The following is an 18,060-nucleotide window of genomic DNA, read 5'->3' on the forward strand; positions in this document are numbered from 1 at the left end:
ACCGCTGATTCTCATCGGTAAACGCAGTACAGTGAAACAACACTGAGCCGATTGCTTTTTTTATGGCATAGAAATTGTCTAAGTTGTTTCTTATAGCTTTTCCATAACAGGTTTGCATAGAATTGATTTTTTTTCAGTCAACTTTCCTTTTCCTGATATGGGATTCTTTGAACCTTTATGTGATATCACAAGATTTCTAAGACGAGTACCTAAGCGCTTCTGAACATGCCCAACACATTCCAATTTGAGAGGTGTTATACCAAAGTCTTTATAGGGATTTGCTGTTATGACTTCTTTAAAAGACAAAGAATCTCCGTTTCCTAAGTATTCTCTGTAAATTAAGTTGTTCTTTTACACAGAACGTTCAAAGATTTTAACAGCACCAGCTCCCTCCATAGCTCTAGATGACTTAACATGATTAATATTGCATACATGTTCTGCTTCCCATCTTTCATAACCTGGTGACCCTTTTTGTTTCTCCCACATAAGGCAACCCTTACAATGTTTGGAAAAAGCTTGTACATCTACAACTTTATCTTCAACGATACTAGTAACAAATCCATTAAGAGATGAATGGCCTCTTTTCTGCCACGCTCCGTCTATTTTTATACGCTGTTGTGTTGGAAGAATCTTGATAATCGTCTGCAGCTTTTTTCATGCTTTTTAAAGCTGCCTCATTATATGCATTATGTATCTCATTTGAATTTAGGTTATCAAAAGTGTTTTTGGCTAAACCATACATGTTCATGCATTGAGTAAATGTGTTTAAATTTAAATGACCTCGAACAATCTCTCGAAAAGCAATCACCGCTCTTGCATTTGCTTCAAATATATTTCTTCCAGTGGTATTACTGCTATTCTTTACACATTCTTTAGATGAGTAAACTGTAAGACTCCATTGGTCACAAGATCCGCATTTGAACTCGAGATTATGTGAAAATCCCATTCTTTTTTGTGTGTTATCAAATAGCTCAATGGTTAGCATATGACATTTTGGACAAGCTATTTCCAAAAAAAATATTTTTGAGAACAGAAAAGTTAATAAGCATATTATAGTCATACATATTACAACACTCCAAATGATTCTGAATACCCATGTTTAAGTTTTTTGCACTAGAACACATGCTTATTGTATTTAAACTGTGTGTTTTGGCAGAAAGATCAATTTTATCCTGTTTCCTAAACCGATTGAGGAGGAGCCTTTCTTTTAACTTTTCTTGCATTAGATTGCTTATTTCCATTGGCCAATGTTATATATTTATGTCTAAAAGAGTTAGAAGTAATAAAAAATACAAATAAGTCATTACACCTCATATACATTCATAAAAATCTAATAAATAATATATTTTATGTTGCATCACGTTGCTTTGAACGTAAGATATTCATTCAATCAATGACTTTTAGTTTATTAAAAACCATAAAACCTGAGATACACCACAAGACATTACGTTTGATACGGAGTTGAGGATTATCTGAGGAGATAAACCCAAGATATTTGACATTTCAATTGAAATTACAAATGAAGAATAACGTGAAAAACAACACTGCGAAAAAAAACCGTATATACCACTATATAAAAATGAGAAAAAAAAAACTTTATATAAATTGAACATATATGATTTATACACCATTTTAAAGAGGATAAAATTCTGCTCATGAAAAAGGTTTTTTTTATTTTTTATTTTTTTTAAAAAAATCAAAATTTATTTCTTGGGCCACCACCTTAAAGGGAAGCTTGGCTTGGGGAAATTAAAAAGTTGAATATCAAGGACAAAGTTTCTTATATTCTAAAAATAATTGCAAAATTATATTCTAAAAATAATTTTTAAAAACTCTCAACCATCCCGAGTTATTTCTCAAAAATCCTAAGTTATAACACATAATATTGTAAAAAGATATAATACTCAAATAATATTTTTTTTATATAAATAATTTTTTTTTATATCAAATTTAAGTTTTTTAGTTTAGCCAATGCAGTAGATCACCAAACTTACGAAACCAACGTAAAACACTTGTTTAGGCTCGTATAATTTTAATCAAATAATTTCCAATAAATACGCATAATTTAAAGTTTAAAAAATAGTAAAATTAATGTTATGTTGTTTTGGAAGTTTTAAGGGAATGTCCTCTTCTTTATAATGACGATGGAAAAAAGTATATTTTGTTTTTTTTTAATATATATAGACAATTTATTCGATTTAAACCATTCTCTTTGTTTCGCAAGCTCTTTGTTTACTACAGCAAACAGAACATTAAAATCTTTATTAGAATAAAACACGTCAATACTGTTAACAAACAGAATTAAATTTAGGATATTTAAGAATTACTCTAGTCATTTCCTAGAATCGATTCCTGGGGGACGCCGCACAATGAGGCAGGTTAGGTCAAAAACGGAAAAAGTCACACAAATAAAGTTTCATCAATTTTAGACATAATTTTAAAGTAAACTACTATTTGGTAAAAATTCAAAATAAAAAAATTCCTCATCAAGTATTAAACATATTTTTTTAAATAAAATATGTGAAAATAATAAAATTGTCTATAAAATTTTTAAAATGTAAAGTATCTTTACCGTTGTTTTAATGCTATTTGTAATCAATTTTTAATTTTTAAACCACGATTATACTTATCTACTTTTCAAACAACGATTATACTTATCTACTTTTCAAACAACGATTATACTTATCTACTTTGTCCTTAGTTCATAAAAATAGCTTTTATTTTTTATTTCAATAAAAATTCCTTTTTTATGATTTTTCAGTTTGATTATGTAGTTTTATATTCACAAATATAAACATATGCGCTATCCAATTAAGAGTTCCACGCTGTTCCACGTTCAATTATGATTTAAACTAACAGTTAAACTTTATTCAAAATGACGCTAGAAGATTTGCTACACTTTTTTGCTCCTTAAAGAGATATTTTGCATTGAGTAATAAAATTGAGTAGTTTTGTTAAATGCAACCTCTTTTTTTATGAAAAATATTAGTTTTCGGACGTGAGTGTAAAAACACTCAATCAAATATTTATATTGCGTATTTTCTTGAAATAGTCGCTTTAAGTTTTAACCTAATGACATTTGATAATAAAGTGTTTTAGCTTGTTTTTAAAAATGAGAAGGTCAAGTCTTTTTTAAAAATACGTAATAAATTAAGTGAACTAAATAGATTATTAGAGATTTTTATTTCCAAAAATTATTTTTTTAAAGCAATTTAGTTTGCCTAATGCTCAAAATTCTAAAGAAGCTCTTGAAAGTCTCAACAAACTGATCAAAAATGCAAGGTATGCACTACAAAGCAAAAACATCACGACTTAACACAAGGAGAAATCAGAACCGCTATGTTTTTACGAGATCTTTTCCTCAATATTTCAATTTTTCTTAAGCATTTGCTTTGGAAAGCATACGAAATATCAAGGTAAAGCAATGCCAACAAATGTGCTGATCTTGTAAGTATCTTAAAAGGTAAAAATTATATAATTTTTAATAGTTCTATTTTTTTATTTTTTTTTTCCTCTTGATTAAAGAGTTTTACGCGTGCTAGCGTACACTTTTGAGACAAAGGGTAGCACGTGTGCGTGTACCTTGATTTAACAATAATATATTTTGGTTTATAAAATTTAAATTTTTAAATATAAATAAAGGTTACAGTTGTTTGAGCTCTCTAAAACACGTTTAAATGCGTACATGTGTTTGATTCGTACATGTGATTGAATGTGTACATGCATTTGATTCCTCGGATCCAAAAATCCTTATTCTGACGTTAAATACATATTTAACAAACGCTTATCTAATTGTTTGTTTGTTGTTGTTTTTTTCCGTTTTTAACTTAATCCGCAACACTGCGCGTTGCAGGTAATAGTTATTAGGTTCGTTTTATCGCCATCATATAAAATGCATTGTTTTCTATTTATTAAATAATTTTTAAACCAAGCTAAGTTAGAATTTATATCATAGTTTTTATATAAAAGAATATTATGATCTACGGTATCAAATGCTTAGATTAATGAAGACATCTAAAGTAAATTTGTTTTTATAAAAAGTTTTTAATATTTTATGTACCATATTAATGATTGCGTGATCAGTCGAATAACTAGATTTAAAACCTTAATGTTTATTGTAAAGAGTATTATTAACAATTAAGAAAAACTAATGTCTATTTTCATAACACGCTCCAAAATCTGGGAAAAATAATTAAGGACTGAGATCGGGCTGTTATTCAACCTATCAGAAGGATCTCTTGATTTAAAAATTGGTTTGATCTTTGCACTTTTTAGGATTTCAGGAAAAACTCCAAGTTTAAAAGATAAATTAAAAATATGTTGAAGTGGTATTGTTATATATTTTATTGATTTACTAATGACGTTACTGCTAATACCATCCAAACCTGAACTTTTAATAGGTTTTAATCAAGATACTGAATTTAATAATTCTTCCTCTGTAAGATCATGATTAGTCATAAGAGCGTTATGTCAAGTATGGTTGGTTTAATTTTACTGGCTAAATTTTTACCGACGTTAACAAAAATAATTATTATGTGTTACAGCCACCATAAATTTATTAACGTTTAATTTCTTACCTTTCATTATTTATTAATTACCTTTCATTATTTATTAATTACCTTTCATTATTTATTAATTACCTTTCATTATTTATTAATTACCTTTCATTATTTATTAATTACCTTTCATTATTTATTAATTACCTTTCATTATTTATTAATTACCTTTCATTATTTATTAATTACCTTTCATTATTTATTAATTACCTTTCATTATTTATTAATTACCTTTCATTATTTATTAATTACCTTTCATTATTTATTAATTACCTTTCATTATTTATTAATTACCTTTCATTATTTATTAATTACCTTTCATTATTTATTAATTACCTTTCATTATTTATTAATTACCTTTCATCATTTATTAATTACCTTTCATTATTTGTTATGAATAGTAATTAGTTTTAGAGCGTCACAAAATTAACTCAAATAAACGTTAATAATTTTTACATATAATTTCATTTTCTAGTGTTCTCTTTATAAGATATTTGAAATATAAAAGCTGTTTTATTTTTGAAGATTTAATGATTCCCCTCGTTATCCAAGGACTTAAAAGGCTTTTAACTTTCATTAATTGCGAAACTTTCGGAAATAATTTAATAAATTGTTTAAGAAACATAGCATTTAGGTTCATTAGAGTTTTTTCCAATTTGTCAGATGATTAAATATCGTGAAAAGATTTAATAGAGGTATCGATTATTAGTCTGTTGTTAGTTTCCTTTGTGAGAATCAGGCATTTACTTATTTATAGAACAAAAATTGAAAAGTTATATTTATTTTAAAAATCCGAAATATCTATTAAACTGGAATATTTTAAATATTCCAGTTTTATTTTTGTAGTAACAAATTCAATGATAAAAATTAGATATATTGATGTTGCACTATTCTTAGTAACTCTCGTGGGTTTATTGATTACTGGAATCTAGATTGAAAAAAGACATAAAAGAATATATTAATGGGATTATTTATGTTATAGTCAAAAATCTTTAGGGTCACCGACAAAATAAACACTTTTATTTACGCTTGATTTATGTTTAAATATATTTTTCATGCGATATTTGAAGGCATTATTTTTTTTTGCCATTTTAAATCAGAGTGATTTTAAGAACAATTAAAATCAAAAATTCAAATGGTGTTTGATTTCTTTAATTCCTTAATTAATTTGTCGTATATAATAGTACAATACTTATTATTGTTCCTGTGCAATTTTCTATCTTCAAAAACTTTTTTTCGTGTTGATGCTGTTTGTAATCCTCATTTATAAATATCCTGAACCTTTTAGTACTGTAAACCTTGAATAGTGGAGTAACTTTGAATACAAATCTTTTTTTTTTTTTTCAAGTTGTAATTATGACAAGAATTTATGTGAAATTGTTCAAACCTTAAACACCAAAGTTAAAATAGTTTATATTTTACTATTTAGAGTTTCACTTTGTTTGTTGGTTGTTATTGTTCGTTAAAAAATGAATTAATTATTTCAGATATTTTTCTCAAAAAAATTAATAAGTATACTTTGAACACTACCTCAGGTAATGTAGCAGCTTGTTATCTAAGTTGCATAATTTTATTTAAATATTTTGACAGTTGTCAAGACAAAATTAAAGATTAATAAAGGAATATTTAAAAATAAATATGACAGACAATGTAAAACATTGTCTGTCATATTTATTTATAAATATTCAACAGCACTTACAATAGTAAAAAACATCAACAGTACTTACAATAGAAAAAAATAAACTATTTTATGAACACTAATATGAATGAAGATATACAAAAAATAAATAACAAAAAAAAACTTATTAAACAAAAAATTGATTACAAAATAAAAAGTATGCAATGAAACTAGGAATTGCAATCCCGCATTAATTTAGTGCATGCGAGATCCCGCAAAACTACTACGGGATCGGCGGGATTTGCGGGATTTTGAAATTATTGCTTTTAAACAAAAATAGTCAATTCTTTTTAAAAAAAAGACAAAGAAGATATCAAATTAAAAGTGTTTAATGTATTTGCGAAACAAACCCATTAAAAAATTTACTAGTCATACAATGCACAATGAAGAGAATACTGAGAAACTTCTATACTATATGCAAAATATTAAAATATTTTCCTTAGCTATAAATATAACAAAATCATTTAAAAATAAACAATTATATAGCTAAACATTTGTCGAACTCGTTCAAATTTTTTTTTTGTTTAGTTTTTTGATTATGTTGAAATTTTCGCTTAAGAGTATGTTGAAAACGTGAAATTGAAAACGCACGTGCACAGTAATAAAAAAGTATACTTTTTAAAAAAACTAAAAATTATTTACTTCAAGATTTTAAAACAAAAGTACCAACTAAGCATGTCGCAAATTAAAACTATAGGGAATTATTTTAAAAAAAGTGATAAAGAAGAAAATGCGAAGTGCATGTTATGTTCGGCTATTTAAAAAATTAGTCAAAGATCAACGAATGGACATCACAAAATAGTCAAATTTACTTAAACTTAAATGTACATATGGAGGCGAAACACTATAATCTTGGATTGATTCGAATCCATGGATTGTGTAATGCAGAATACTGCGTCAAGTTAGTTGCAGGAAGGCTAAATAGCTTCAATATTGACCTTCAAAAAGACATTATCGCCATGACAACTAATGGAGCAAGTGTGATGGTGATAGTCGATAAAATGTTGTCTTGCTATCAACAACTATGTTATGCTCATGGAATATAACTTGCCGTTATTGATATTTTATACAAGAAAAACAAGTCGAAGAATTGTTTACTACATATGAAAATTGTGAAGAAAAAGATGAATATGGTAACACTGATTTTTCCAAAAATTTATAAAAAATTATATAAAACAACACATGTTTTTACATAATCTCATAGAATTGTGTGTTTTGTTTAAAAGTAAATATCCTCAAGAGAATATTGGGTTTCCTAAGTTCTGTAGTTTATATTGTGCACGATTATTTAAGCATCAGGGACTTGTTCCGTTTCTGTATGTACTAATCATAGTACAACATTCTTAATCAACGGTGTACAATTCAAATGTGCAAACAAGGATCTAAAAGGAAATATTTAAAAAACATAATTTTAAAATTTCAAAGATTCTTATTTTTCACACGGTTGTGCTGCTTAGTATAAAAACCACGAAACATTTTCAATATCTCTATGTCTATGTTTACAATTGTCTCTGTATTTAAAGAACTCAATCTAAACAACAAACTAACATTGATGCATTAAAAGCCTATCTGTTTATTCTGCGTAAATATGATGCGTTTCATCGGTATGATAGATGAAATTAAAAATACCAAGCAATATTTTATGGTAAGATTTATGCATTCACTTTTAAGAAACTTTTCTGAACAGATGTATAGTGTTATAAGTATGTATATGTTAATGCGTCTGAAGCTGTTATTAAAGAGTTTAAGCGTTATATCAAGGCAGTGGGAGAAATACAAAAGAATTTATAAATAATTAATAAGTCTTGGTGAAACTTCCTTTTTAACGCATCGCGTTTAAAATGTAGGCTAGAAATCTTATTTCTTACCACTGCTTAAAAATGCATAAATAATTAATGAGTTTAAAACTCATACTTTTGTTTTGAATGATCTGATTTAATATTTTTGAGTTAAACGCCTCTTTAACTCCCAATCTCGTATTTAAGTTTAAACAAAACTTTGATGCAGATTTTTTAGTAAGATTGCTTTGATTGTTTATGGAGCAGATTTTTTTGGAATTTTTCTTGGAATTGTTTTTTGAATTGTTTTTGAAAATACTTTTAATTTAAAAATAAGTCATGAAAATTAATAACTTAAAACGAGTATGTTGAAAGTTTTTCATGCTTAAAGTTTTTGAAATTTGCCGTGGTTGCAAACTTGCTAGCGTTTGTACTAATACCGCCTGGAGATAACGCCTGGAGATAACAACATCGTAAGGAAGGGGGCGTAAACTTTCATTCAAATGTGCTTCCGCAGTGTTCAGTGATAAGACCGTAAGGATATATTAGGGCACCAAAAATAAAAATAAATTAAAAAAAAGTCTCACTCGCCACAACATTGAAAGGAGACTTTTGACTTTATAAACCAATATTGGTTTATAAAGTTATATGGTTATTATAAACCAATATCGGTTTATAAAGTTATATGGTTTTAATATATTAAAAATAAAGGGGGTGGGGGGGGGGTAAATCCATTAAAAGTACCGTTCCATAAAAATAAAAGATGCATATAAGTAAAAGTAACATAACAACTTGGATGTTTTGCTGTTTTTTTAAAAACATGCGTGATTCTTAAAATACGTGACTATAAAAATTTAACTAGAAGATGTGCATTTTTTGCTTGTGGGTTTTTATTATCTTATATTTTTGTTAAAATATTTAAAAAAAAACTTAAATACTACGATGATAAAACACATAATTTTGAAACAAAGAAACGAATTTTTTAAAACTATATAACTTTTTTTTTGCGTGGCGAACATCGTGGTGAACAGACGCGTTTTCTTACAGTTAAATATTTTTTGAAATTTTTTTTAATTCGTTAAATAAAAGTTGATATGTCTAAATCAGAAGAGTTAGTTTCGATTGCTATGATGAGAGAGCTACTAAATATTCAAAAAGAAACAATTTTGTCTTTTTTTCATGAAGCATTATCGAACATAAATGAGAGGTTTGATAACTTTCAATCTAGTTTTAAAGAAGTTCGGCGAGAACTCGACGAAATGAAATCTGGATTAAATTTTGTTGGCGATGTATTTAACGATAAAGCTAGAGCAGTTGAGGAAAAAATTAATAAAGTTCACGACGATTTATCAAATGTACGAAAAATGCAGGGTAAAATATCTTCTGACAATATTGAGTTAAAATTAAAAAGCGTTGATATTGAAGACCGTAACAGAAGAAACAATTTAAGAATTGACGGGGTCGTTGAAAATAATGAAGAAAAGAATTGGGAAATCACAAAAAAAAAGGTAAAGCAACTATTTAAAGATAATCTTGGTATTGAAAAAGAAATTATAATTGATCGGGCTCATCGAGTGGGAGTAGCTAATGATAAACGAGAGCGAACAATTGTCTTGAAGCTCCGGGATTACGAGGACAAAAAAACAATTTTGGAAAGAGCAAGAAAATTAAAAGGAACTAATATCTTTCTAAACGAAGATTTTAGTTTTACCACGCGAAAAATTCGAAAGGAACTTTTTGATCAGGCGAAGATACATCGTCAAAATGGCTATTTTGCAAAAGTTGTTTACAACAAACCGATTGTTCACGAATTTCGAGAAAACACCCGCAACACAGATGTTATTCCGACATGCGTAAACGAGTAAGCGTTTTGAGTATTTTCGTTTTTAATTATATTAAATATTTTTAAATTATACATTTTTAAAAAATGGCAGCGCTTTTTCCACAGAAATTAGATTTTCACAATTTAAATTTAGACTTTTTTGAGGACAACTTTATAAATAACCTATCAGAAGAAAATATAAATATTTTTCAAGAAACTCAAATGAACTTAATTAACACACCGTATATTGATCCTTTTGAATTTAAAGTAATAGCAGATGATGGCTCATTTTCTGTATTACACATAAACATTAGAAGCATGCAGCAAAATTTTGATAAACTTAAAGAATTTTTAAATATTTTAAACTACACGTTCGACATCATATCTATTTCAGAGACTTGGCATGATACAGAAAGTTCTCTTGAATTAAATTCTAATTATATATTACCATTTTATAAACTAATAAGTCAATCAAGAGGAAATGGGAAAAAAGGAGGAGGATTAGGAATTTATGTCTTAGAAAAATATGCTTTCAAGATAAAAAATATACTATGCTTTTCAAATGATAATTATGAAAGCCTTTTCATTGAAATTATTAATAAAAAATACCGAAACATTTTAGTTGGATGTGTTTATCGTCCACCGAGTGGAAAAATAAAAAATTTCGAAACTTTTATCAAAAATACGATTATGAAAATAAATAAAGAAAATAAGACATTATATATAACTGGTGACATAAATCTTGATGCTCTTTCTAACACAAAATTTCCAAAAATAAAATCTTTTTTTGATATGCTTTTTAAATTTAATGTCTTGTCAACTATTAATAAACCAACGCGAGTAACAAAAACCTCTGCAACAGCAATAGACAATATTTTTATCAATAATTATTTAGAAACGACATTTGAAACCGGTATATTTTTGACAGATATTAGCGATCATTTCCCGATATTCATAAAAATAAAAAACTTTAAATCTATGTCTGATTGTCATTCAAAAATTATACATTTAAAAAAACGAAATTTAAAATTGAGTAACACTAATAAATTAACAAGTAGACTAAAACAAGAAACATGGAACAACGTATATAAATGTAAAGATACTAATGAAGCTTACAATGCCTTTTTAAGTACATTTTTGGAGTACTTTAATGAAACCTGTCCAAAAGAGATAATAACAATTAAGTCAAAAGCAATTGCTAATCCGTGGATGGATAAATCGTTATTAAAGTGCTCAAAAAAAAAGCAAAAACTTTACAATAAATTTTTGAAAAATAGAAACAATGATAATGAAAAAAATTACAAAAATTATAAATTTTTTTACCAAGATCTCATTAAAAATGCAAAAAAAAAATATTACAGTAATCAAATTAACAAATGCAAATTTGATAGCAAAAAAACATGGTCCATCATTAATCTCTTAATGGGAAGAGAAAAACTAAATTCACCTTCTCTTCCTAAACGAATTGTTATTGAAAATAACGATATATTTTGTCAAAAACTAATTTCAGAAGAATTCAATAAATATTTTACAAATATTGGTCCAAATCTTGTAAATAAAATTGTAGCAACATCTGTATCCTTTAAAACCTATCTTAAAAACACGAATAACGTTACCATGCTTGATTATGAATTAGGCTATGAAGAATTAGAGGCAGCCTTTGCCTCCTTAAAAAAAAAAAAGGCTCCAGGATTTGATGAGATATCTAGTGATATAGTTATTGCAAACAAACACAGTCTTAATAGACCCCTGTTTCATATACTTAAGCTCTCATTAAATTCTGGGATATTTCCGGATGTACTTAAATTGGCAAAAGTAATTCCATTATACAAATGTAATGATCATTCTGACATTACAAACTACAGGCCTATATCAATACTTTCTGTATTTTCAAAACTCTTCGAACGTGTAGTTTATAATAGAATCTATGATTACTTCATTAAAAACAATTTTTTTTACCCAAATCAGTTTGGCTTTCAAAAAAATCTCTCTACAGAGCATGCAATCATTGAAATAGTAAATCAAATAACTAATGGTTTTGAAAATAATAAATTTACTTTAGGAGTGTTTCTTGATTTATCAAAAGCATTCGATACAGTGGACCATTGCATTCTATTAGATAAATTAAGGCACTACGGAATAATAAATAAAAGTTATTATTGGATTAAAAGCTATCTTACAAACAGAAAACAATATGTAAATAATGTCCAATCTGGAGTATTAAATGTCATATGTGGAGTCCCGCAAGGATCGATTCTTGGTCCACTTCTTTTTCTAATATATATAAATGACTTTTGTAATGCATCTTTAAAAATGAACTCGGTCATGTTTGCAGATGACACAAACTTATTTCTCACCAACAATGATATCAAGAAATTATATGCAGACATGAATATTGAACTGTGTAAAGTAAACAACTGGTTTAAGGCAAACAAACTCTCACTTAACGCTGAGAAAACAAAGTATATACTATTTCACAAAAAAACACAAGAAGAAAATCTTCCTCTCAAGTTGCCTAACCTATCTCTAAATGATAAACTAGTAAATAAGCAATCCAATATAAAATTCTTAGGAATCATTGTTGATGAAAAATTATCCTGGCTTCCACATATAATATATATCCAGTCAAAAATCACCAAAATAATAGGTTTGATGTATCGAGTTCGCTCCTACGTCAATAAAAATAGTCTTAAATTAATCTACTTTGGGCTAATTCATAGCTTCATCAGCTATGCAAACATTTCATGGGCAAGTACTCAAGCGGCAAAGATTAAAAAAATTTATAGTCTACAAAAACATGCCTGCAGAATCATTTACTCAAAAAATAGGCGTGAACACGCTAAGCCCTTAATGAAAGATATGAAAATGATGAATGTGTTTGAAATTAATATCTACCAGCATTTAATTTTCATGTATCGTTATAATCACAATATCTCTCCTATAAGCTTTAATAACAAGTTTAAAATAAATAAAAATGATAGCTATAATCTTAGAGCGAATATGTCCAACACATATAAACTGCCTCGGATAATAAACAAATATTCAGAGTACAGCATTCTATATCGAGGTCCAAAAGTATGGAATACTTTTCAAAAAGGATTCAAAGGCACGGTAAATTCGTTAAGTTCCTTCAAGTTTTTAACAAAAAAAGAAATTTTTAAAATATAAGAAATGTTTTTGGTTAATCATACTTTGAATAATTTCTCATAAATCTGTTTTTGTTTTATTTCTACTTTTGTTGGTTGCTTATCAATTTTATTAGCGAATTACGCGTTTTATTACGATATTTTATCGAAATTTTATTACGCATTAACATATTACGATATTTTTTTGAAATCTTGTTATAGGGGCTCTATGAAAAGATTGCGATAACGTACTGTCATCCTCATCTTCTTTGAGCCCCTATCTGTTTTACTTATTTTATTTATTGAAATTTTATATTACGAAGTTGTAAAATCTTATATTATATTAAAACAGAGAAAGAAAAAAAAAAAAAAAAAAAAAAAAATATAATAACTATGAAGTTTATTGCTATAGAAAGTTTTTGGAAATTTCCAGAAATTGTCAACCCTAGTTGAGATAGATTGACGCGTGACAACTTACTTTTGATATCATCAAGAACACATGGGTTTTTTGAGAACCAAAATGAGGTACATATAAATAATTACATACAACTTGGTAGTTAGGAGTTTTTAACGATAACTTATGCTGTTTCTGATCAGTTTGGATTTCTCACTCATAATAATCGCTAGTAGGTAATTTTATTAAGTACTCTTAGCTGAGTGAAAAACATCAAAATTTAAGACAGCGGCGTTTTCAACGTGCTCAGCTTTTAGGTAGACATTTAATGTCACGAAATAGAAGCAAAAAAGATATGGCAGCCCTCGTAAAAACTGTAGGGAAGTAGATAAAGACTTTCAAAAATGTTTAAATAGCTAAAAACTTCGACCTTTATTGTTATAGATACTTTTTCATTTTTTTATACTTTTCCTACGCCTATGCATGGTGTACGTCGTACACCATGCGAATTGATAAAAAAAGTTATCAGCGCTATTCCATAAACAAATTTAAATATAATGACTAACGTCTAAAACGACCAAAAATGTGAAATATTGAAATCAAAATTTACCGAGCTAGCACTTATTAGAATTTGGTTTTGAAAGTTTCCCTGTAGTTAACTAATCGTAAACTTACATTTTTTCACTACTCTTTTTTAATATTTGAAAAAAAAAATCGACACACCCTAATATATATATATATATATATATATATATATATATATATATATATATATATATATATATATATATATATATATATATGTATATATATAGTTTTTTACACACGTATATATATACATATTCCATCAAATGTTACCAAAACATGTGTGTAAAAATAAAAATTTTGGAAAAAAAACTATTGAGAAATTAAACTCTGTTTATTCTTCCACACTAAGAATATTCTGCTTTTGTTAGGTATCCCTATTTTCTTAATGATACAAATACTAAAGAGCATGATTGTTCAAGGAAGATTTTACTAACAAATAAAAATCATCCTTATAATGACAGATTGATAGCGTTGAATTCAACAAGTTTGAAAAAAAGATGAGAGCGTGATGGCTTAATAAAAATGATTGGTTAGGTAATAAAATTGGCTATATCGATTGTTATTTTAAAGATTGCTTTAATTTTTATTCAATGAGTTCGAATGCTTAACCATAATAAACATATTGAAAAAAATCTCCACTGAAATTGTCCTTATTTATAATATTTGTCATAACTTTTTTTTGTGAATCAAGCAGCTCATTTTTTTCTATTTTTTTTTTTTATTTTAGGTGCCCCAAGAAGTCCTAACGGTCTTGTCACAGAGCACCGCGGAAGTGCATTTTTAACCAGGAAGTTCACGCCTCCTTCCTTTCCGTGACGCGAAAATATGTCCAGAGCTCGTTTCGAACTTGAATCTCCTGCTTATAAAGCAAGCGTTCAAACCACTGCGCCACGGCCGCACAATTTTAATCACTTTAGGAAAGGAAATGGTTTAAACAAAGATGAGTACTAGGAAAGGAATGAGCCTAAACAAAGTAAAGTGACATTAAATTTGTAAATATCTTAGTTGAGGTTGAGAGTTTCCCAGGAAAAAAAGTTTTAAAAAATTTCTATAAACTTTTGGAACATACGGTCTATAGAAATTCTATAAAATTCTATAGAATTTCTATAGAACCTCTCTTAATTTCTATAGAAATTCCAATAGAACTTTTTTTTCTACTAATTATTTTATAGAAAAAAAAGATTTATAGGAACTTCTATAGAAATTAATAGACATTCTATAGAAATTTTATAGCATTTCTATATAATTTGTATAGGCCATATGTTCCAAAAGTTTATATAAATTCTATAGAACTTCTTTTCCTGGGTTATGACCACCTATTATTAATTAAAAGACATCTTTGTGAGGCACTTGTCTCAGAAACCCATAGCTATTCAAAGGCGTTTAAATTTTATTACGCATAATAGAGGTCTTTAAACATCTTTAAAAAACGTTGAGAAGAGAAATGTTCTTTTCAAATAATGTTAACCTGTGGAAGTTACTGGTATACCTGTTACTACGATTCAAAAGTTTTCATTCTATTTCCTAAATATTATATTTTTTTTCTTTAAGCTTATAGGCTTAAAGTAAGTGTAAAAATTACACGTAGAAAATTGAGCAACTATTATAATAGTTGTTTAATTTTCAACGTGTAATCCTAATACTAAGATAGAATTTAGTATAATCAATGTCAAACTTGTACAACACATCCGGCGTAGCTAAAATATATTAATAAAAATAGTTAGTGATAACCTTTTCTATATGAGCTGGTAATAAACTCATTGAACCCAATATCATGCTTAAGTATTTTCTTTCTTCATATCCACAACATTAACGATTGAGTCTCACTGGTTTCTTTATGAGTCATTATGACATACATAAAATTTTACTTCTTGATATACGAGGGAAAAGAAGCAAAGGAGCAGATTTTAAGCCACAGTTTAAAGGACATTATGGAGTAAGCCGTATCACAAAAAGTGGAAATTACAAACTGAGTAGCGGTTAAGCCATTATAAAAGGAACTCACAAAATCAAGAAATTTATCGAAGGCACTTGTGATGAAGGTATGCACACTAATGAAGTATAAGTTTTCCAATAACTAATTGCTCTTTTTAATTCCGAAAAGAAATTGGTTTTATGAAAATAATTGCAATATAAAGAAGTATTTCTAATTTAAAAGACCTTTGTACGCTCTACTTTAGATACAGTAATAACAAAAAACGAAGTAGAAATTGAAAAAGCACGGTAAATAGCATTTTAAAAAATGACAAACAAACGGTAGATAGCATTTTGTAACAAATTCCTTTTATATTTTTACTTTATGGTCTATGAAAACAATTTTTTTTCTATCTTAATTTATAGTTGGGTAAAACATTTTTTTCATATTTTAATATATAGTTAAAACATATTTCTTTTTATTATTTTATTGTTTATTTTCAAGAGGAGGCAGAGAAAGCAGAGACGTCAATAAAAAGCTTTGAAGTTAAAGATAGTGAAGGTATGTATTAAAAACTTACCTATTCATTTGTAATTGTTAGCGTTTTGTTTTAATTATGATTTATTTTCTAGAGGAGACAGATAACCATATAAAAAACTTCGTAGTTAAAGACAGTGAAGGTATATAATAGTAAACTACCTATATATTCTGTTAGTGTTAGCTTTTTATTGGTATGTATGGTTTTTTTCTAGAGGTGACAGATACAAAAAAAGTTTCGTAGTTAAAGATGGTAATAGTAGAATTAAAAAGTTACTTTTTCATTTATAAGAGTTAGCATTTTGTTTCAAAGTATGGCATGTTTTTTATAAAAGGCAGAGACAATAAAAAGCTTTTTAGTTAAAGACAGTAAAGGCATGTATTAAAAACTTACCTATTCATTTATAAGAATTCGCTTTTTATTTTAGTTTGTTTTTATTTATTTTAATATTTGAGAGATATTAAATATAAGCAAAAGCTGCAAAAAGTTGAAGATAGAGAAGGTATGTATTATTCAGTGGCGCACCAATGAACTGAAGATTTCTATGTAATCCTACTTAAATAATTGATTTTAAACATTATCCCACTCGGTGAAAAAAATAGGTGTAGAATTTTATAACATATAATCTTAAATGAATGTAATAGTATTTAGTCGTTAATTTATTAGATGAAAGTATGTATGATGAAATAAAAAGTTTATTGCATTTCACAAATAGGTCACGAAATAATACACCGGCTCCGTATTGTAAAACCTGTAAAAGCCATTATGGGTATATATCCAGATTTAGGTGGCTGCAAGGTATATGATTGTTCGTTACAAGACACTTTAAACGAATGTCTCAGTGAGAAAGTTGTTTATATTTATCTCAAACTATTAGTAAACAGTAAAGAAAAGGTATGATTAATTAATGTACTTCATAATTTTTATACAAAAAAACAATATTGCATTTTTTTTTTTTTAATTTGTCTTCATTTAAATAAAATTTTTGTTCTAAATATAAAACAACATATTGAATGTCATTCCATGTATTGATGCTTTGAAAAATCGAATTGAAGTACTGTCGCCAGCTGGGTTACTCTCACTGGATGAATTGCCAATTAAAACTGATTTAATACGAAGATTTAATATCTTCATAGAAAGAGCTCTTTAAACTAGATATGCTAATAGGCTGCATGGTGGCAAAATTCCATTGTAAGCTTGCAGTAAGTAAAATAGTATAACTGTTTTTTGAAAAAGTTTATTTCAAAGTCCAAAAAGTTAAACTCTCAGTGAATTTTTTTAAAGGAAACCTAAACTTAAACCTGATTTTGAAACTCACTTGTGTTTTAGATAATCAAACCAGGTGATATTAAAATCAGTATAATATTAAAAATTATGTATTGCTATGTCAAATTTTACATCTTTTATAATTTTTTTTACTAATATGCTGAAGTTGTAACTTACAAAGATATGGTGTTTCAGGAAAGTTTGAATCATTAACATGACCACATGCTATACAAGCTGATGGAATATCATGTGGAGTATTCTGCCTTAAGGTCACTTTATTTAAGAACCCTAACTATAATGGATACATACAGAAAGAAAGTGGTGCAGCTACTATTAGATAAAAGAGGTTTGTGAGATTCTTTATAGCATTAAAAATATTTTTACTACTTCAATGTAAAAT

At 27.3% G+C, this 18,060-nt stretch overlaps 1 long non-coding RNA gene across 1 annotated transcript; it reads left to right on the forward strand.

The window, feature by feature from the left end:
- The first annotated feature begins 3,050 nt into the window (after window positions 1-3,050).
- LOC136084847 (uncharacterized) lies at window positions 3,051-18,006 on the forward strand. The gene is made up of 5 exons (XR_010640895.1): window positions 3,051-3,447; window positions 16,361-16,417; window positions 16,489-16,536; window positions 17,110-17,596; window positions 17,856-18,006. It is a non-coding gene; the product is annotated as an uncharacterized LOC136084847 (long non-coding RNA).
- The last annotated feature ends 54 nt before the right edge of the window (window positions 18,007-18,060 follow it).

This window comes from Hydra vulgaris, chromosome 09, assembly GCF_038396675.1.
Source record: "Hydra vulgaris chromosome 09, alternate assembly HydraT2T_AEP".
NCBI classification, from domain to species: domain Eukaryota; kingdom Metazoa; phylum Cnidaria; class Hydrozoa; order Anthoathecata; family Hydridae; genus Hydra; species Hydra vulgaris.